This window comes from Lupinus angustifolius, chromosome LG20 (genome assembly GCF_001865875.1).
Source record: "Lupinus angustifolius cultivar Tanjil chromosome LG20, LupAngTanjil_v1.0, whole genome shotgun sequence".
Classification (NCBI taxonomy): domain Eukaryota; kingdom Viridiplantae; phylum Streptophyta; class Magnoliopsida; order Fabales; family Fabaceae; genus Lupinus; species Lupinus angustifolius.
The window spans coordinates 7836266-7842343 of NC_032028.1; the positions used below are offsets into that span (position 1 = coordinate 7836266).

General features: G+C 30.1%; 1 long non-coding RNA gene across 1 annotated transcript; it reads right to left on the bottom strand.

Annotated features, from left to right (window-relative positions):
- On the bottom strand, positions 2202 to 2755 carry LOC109335711. Its single transcript, XR_002106236.1, has 2 exons — positions 2655 to 2755; positions 2202 to 2526 (listed from the first exon to the last, which is right to left on the bottom strand). It is a non-coding gene; the product is annotated as an uncharacterized LOC109335711 (long non-coding RNA).

Below are 6078 nucleotides of genomic sequence, written 5' to 3' on the forward strand. Positions count from 1 at the left end.
TGGAACCCAAAGAACTTCGTCACCCTTAGTTTGACCTTTCCCAAAACCGCTTCCCAAGAAAACCTTTGTTACGCGATTCGTCCCAACCAAGGTATCGCTCTTTATCCCAAGACCTCCAAGTCTTTGTGTGAAGAACACCTTACTTAACCGCAGCTAGAATTTTCCCAATCCTTTTACAACAATGCTTTGAGTTATGAATGAATACTTAATACTCAGATATTACAATGAAAAACAAAGCCTAAAACCTAAGCAAGAACTTCACAAGACGTCCTAGTCTAATATTAATGTTCATGCATGAGGTTTCTGAAAATATGCAATCAAAAAGATCTATCTCTTTTTCTTTCAAGAAAACACAAGAATATGCAAGAAAGCTTTTAAAAGAAACATGCAATATGAATATGAAATCTAAAGCCTTAGCATGATCCAAACTTTCTCCTAATTCAACACTTTCTTAATAGATTCTAACAATGATGATCTATGTCCTTTTCTCTGTGTTTTTCTCTCTTTTTCTACATAGTCGTTTTTGTAATTAAACCAGTATTTATACAAAACAGAATTGGGCTCTCAAAAACGGTTTTTCAGTTATGATGTTGAAACAGCAGAAAAACATACACGTTAATCGATTAAGCCATGAGGTTAATCGATTAACTAGTGTATTTTTAATACATGATTAAATAGTAAACTTCTTATATGTTATATGCTCATGCAATACATGATTTCCAAAATATAATACCTTTAATACATAAAATCAATGTATATAAATGCATGGACTTACTTATCATATATTTCTAGATGATGCCTCATTTTAGTAGATTAATTATTTTATTAAGTCTTGTGAGACTCACACCTATGTTTACCTAACCTAGACTCAATATCTATGGCAAGCATCTTAGACTTCTAAAAAGATAATAAAGAAATAAAGAATTATAACATAAGTCTAATAAGACACCACTTGAGCCTTCGGCATGTTGATTGTTGAGACATCTTTAAGCTTTAACTAATTCTTTGTCTTTATCAAAACATAGGCAAACGTTGCTAATGCAATCATTGATGTTTTGCACTCTCAATTTAGTCAATAGTTCAATTATTAGGTCCCTAGTTGGACTAATTAAATTGGGTTACATTAAAAAAATTAAAAAAATATTTTTTATACTATATATAAAGGGAAAATATAGTGTAACTACCCATTGTGATATTTGTGCTTTCCTATTTTGCCCTTAACACTTTAATTTCTAGAAAAAATCATATAATCATATGTAACCACTAAAAACATATTAATCACCCTCTCACAATCATTTAATAATTAAAATAAAGACAAAAATATAATATAAAGTAAACTCAATAAATATTACAATATAAAATTCATTCAATACAAAAAATATTATGATTCACCAAAATAAAATATATAAAAATTAAAATATTTGATACCAGAAAGTAAAAGTATAGATCGTTAGGTACGAAGTATATATCATCACAATAGTAATAATAACTAACATTATTAAATTACTGTCACATGAGTACATAATGAAGCAATCCTCAAAGAAGATTTTACTAAAATAAAATATGAGAAACAATTCGAAATATTATCAAACAATATAAGCTCATCGACAGGACTCCGTTTTTTGGAGTTTCCTTCAGAAGGAGTGATTACTATTTTAGATATGGATCTCTAGAGTTAATTTGTTTTATTTTTTGTCAATGTACCAAAAAATATAGGCTTTACATTTTAATCATAACAAAAGCAGACAAATAAGAGTAAAGCTTAATTAAACAACTATGACATTGTTACAACATAAGCTAATAAATGAGAAACAAAACTCTAATAGCTAGTATAAAAATAATTCGAAAGTATGAGATTCTATTTCCTCCAAAGATAACATCGTTTAATTTTGACTTTATAAAAAATAAATGGATTGATTTGACTAGTTCAATCGACCGAGTTATCGATTTTATCCAAAAATAATTGAGTTATACTAATTTGGTTCATGATTGTTCAAGTAGGCGACTCTGACCAATTAGGTGTTTGTTATAATTCATACAAGTTAGTCAGAGTCAAGTTTAATAAAGTTGTATTCAATATACCTTGTAACATCTGACTACGGGTCCTGAATCTGACACCAAATAAAAGTATAAATATTTGCTTTTATTATCAGTGGATGAAAAGTATATATGCACAACATAAAATGGGAGAATAACAAAAGTAGAAAAGAGAAGTTTATTAAAATCTTTTGATCATCCTCCAACTTTATTCTCAACCAACACTACATAGGAGTAATATATATGAGATACTCATAATTTAAACATTTTATTTGTGAGTTAGAGTACATGATTTTAATAACTTGCTATCCAAGCATAGGAACCCGCTTAACAAATCCGTTATCATCAACCCAAACCCAGACTCTGTCACATATGAGGTCAGGGATAACTAAGATATCATGCACGATTCTAACTTCCCGGACACGAGGATTCTCTTTCTTCATAATACTCGCTGCCACTTCTCCTTTTACTCCAACTAACTCATCTTTCCTTACTTTCATATAATTAACTACAAGTTATATATAAACACATTTCAATATTTGATAATAAGATTAATAACTCTTATATATATATATATGTGTATATATATGTATATGTATCAGTATATTTGATATTACTAACCTTTGCCATGACAGTTATCCATTTTCAGCTACTATCAACTCAGCTATTCGGAAACAATATGTTTTTTGTTTTCTTCAAAAGCAACTCTACTGTTTGTGAAATAGTTCGTTGTAATATCCGGGGTATTTATAGTGGTTTTTGGTGTCAATCTTATCCTTATAGCTGGCTAGCAATGCATTTTTTTAATTTTTTTAATTTTTTTAATTGTTTTTGTCATTTTCAATATTCTAATGTAATTTACAATATAATTAAAATCAAGATTGAATACACTAACTATTTGGTAACGTTGGATTTTATGCTATATCTTACAAAGGTCAAAGATTTAAAACATTGTTCAAAATAATGTTGGAAAAAAACAATAACATACCCTAAAATAGTTTATTTGTTTATCCATATTTTTTAGTATTACTAAGGGTATGTCCTTACCTTTGGATAAAGAATTAATTATTTTTTGGGTGTATGACTGTCCGTCCTAACAACTACCGCTCTCAGGAATCAAACCTTTAACATTTTGATTAATTTGGACTATGAAGGTTTGTGCCAAATATGCATTACATGACTCATAATTAATTTACATAAACTACTCATTTTTTATATGATAAATATGTTATTGTGTTTTATTCTTTTTGAAATTTATAATGTTGTCAATTATTATTATTCTATGCATAAATATGTTCAATATTTTATTAATCGTAATAATCATTGTTTTATATTTATTATATAATTGGTGTGTGATTGAAATAAGACTCTCACTTAGAGTAAAAAATATAAAACCGTTTAACGGAAAGTATATCATACTCTCTCACAATTTATATGAAACGATTTTTGTTCAAAATTTGTTATAAAAATATTATTTAATTAAATATTTATGGTAGGTAATGAATGCTCATTTTTATTTTATGATAAAATTTCTTTTATCTCTAAATTTTCTTTGAACTTTGACATACAAGCTTCATAATTAAGTTCAGGTAGGGTAATAATTGTGCGGATAAATTAGCATCTTATGGAATAGTTTCGAGAACACACTGTATGAAATTCACTTCCTAATTTTATTTTTAGTGATTACACTAGGAATAGATTAGATTGGGAATGTCTAATTATCGTTTTAGGAATATGTAATCCTCACTCGGTTTCCGGCTCTTTTATTAATATATTAGGTGTATAGTTGCACCTTTGTTTTAAAAAAAAAGTTATGACCCTAATTTTTTCTCTGGCCGACCTACAAACCATAAGGACTGGCACTGAATCTGATTTGCTATTAGCTGCCATTTGTTTTTGCATTGATTTAAATGGCGTTAATTTTATTAACTGCATTGAATACAAAAGGTATATTAAAGGGTAAGGTTTTAATGGCATTGATTATGATTAGGAAAGGTAAACTGTTTCATTTGACTTTTAGAGTTGAAGAATTTTTCATATTGTCATTGGATCATTCACCATTCATTTTCAATTATTATTACTCTTAAATAAAAGTAATACTCATAAATTATGGTAATGCTCTGACCGTGTTTAAATTTTTAAAGTATCAGTACATAGATATTATACTTTTATTTTTTTATTTTTATCTAACATTTGTTGTTATTTCTTGCACTTATGTTTATTCAAAGTTTTAACTATTTATAGATTTCTATTGTAATTAAGATCATAGATTAATAAGTAATATTGGAAGGGACTATGAGTGCTATCTTTTAATATTTTAAAAATGAAGAAAAGTAACTACTTTTATTTATATGTGTAAATTAATATAAAATATTTTATAATAAAGACAGAAAAGGTTGTATATTTCTAGGTGTTTCTAACATATCCATTGTATTCATAGGATTAACAAAGATAAATTATATTTCATTTTTGGTATTTAACTTTTATTGTTTTAAGATTATTTTAAGTAATTGTTGTCATATAATTGTTGGAGACTTTCTTCTCCATCCGAAATCCATAGAGTAAACACGGAAGTCCTTATGACCATGGCTTTGTTCCCACAACCCAATGTGTATGCCTATACATACACCCGAATGGAACATCCATGGTCCAGACCGAAGAAACCCCAAATGAGTTATGGTGAAGGTGAAGAACATACCTTGTTGAGCCATTTCCGGAATCTCGAAGGTATGAGGGTGAGATGATCTTCCAGATGATAGAGCGCCTTACGGTTTTCCTTATGCTTCTCTAGAGGGGAATGAGAGAGCTTTCTTGAGTGTGCCTTAGGTTTTTCTTTTTGAAAAGTGTTCTGTTTGGTGTGTTGGAGGAGAGACCGTATCCTCATGCCTTATGAGCCTTATGGATGGGTGGATAGTGTTATCCTATCCTGGATAACACTATTCTCATCCTACCTTATTCTCCTTAACCTTTACACTTGAAAACCTGTTGCTCTACAAATGGGGACCATAACCCATAAAAGTAACCCCGTAGTGGTTACTACTTTAGTTGCAATAATTCTGATTCAGTCCCTTCATCAAATCAGAAATTGCCTGAAGGTATCTACACTTATTATTATTTCATGACACATATGCCCTTAGCCACCAAATTAATTACTTAAGATCATTTTATATTTTGGCTAATTACATAATGGCCATAACACAATTATAGAATTATATTTGTGACCCATAAATTGTCAGAAATTCCAACAATCTCCCACTGGTCACACATATGATTCTCCGTACGTGTTATCCTTATTGCGCGCTTAATTGCCATTATGACTTAGGCATATCCAAATTATCCCGTCCATTAGTCCTGTCTCCATATCGAACCACAGTGAACTTCGCCATATCAATCATGGCTAATTCAACAATGATCACCAACATTGACACAACTAAATGACATAGATACATCATGAAATGTGTAGCATGAAAATTACATGAATATGATCTGTACATGTCAATTTTCAACTGGTCCTACTTAACTTTAGTGAGATCCTTAACTTTAACATAAAACCTTATTGTACAAAGTATAATGACAGAATACCAAACTGAATGATTAATCAACTGAAGTTTGAATACAAAGTATCCATACATAATACTGAAATTACATAGAACATAATAAAATGTGTGCACTCATGAAAGACCTTGGGTGTGATAACTTTTGGAAGAGGATCCGCAATCATGGAGTTAGTGCCTAAATGTTCTATGGAAAGCTGTCCACTTTGTACCTTCTCCTTAACAACTAGGAACTTAATGTCGATGTGTTTCGACTTTGCCGAACTCCTATCGTTGTTGGAGAACAAAACGACTGATTTATTGTCAAAGTATAACTTTAGTGGTCTTTCAATCCTTTCCACAATCCGCAGCCCACTGACAAAATTTCTCAACCATGATGACTGAAGCGATGCCTCATAACATGCTATATACTCTGCTGCCATGGTGGATGTAGCTACAAGGTTTTGCTTGGCAGAACGCCAAGAAACCGCACCACCAGCTAACAGAA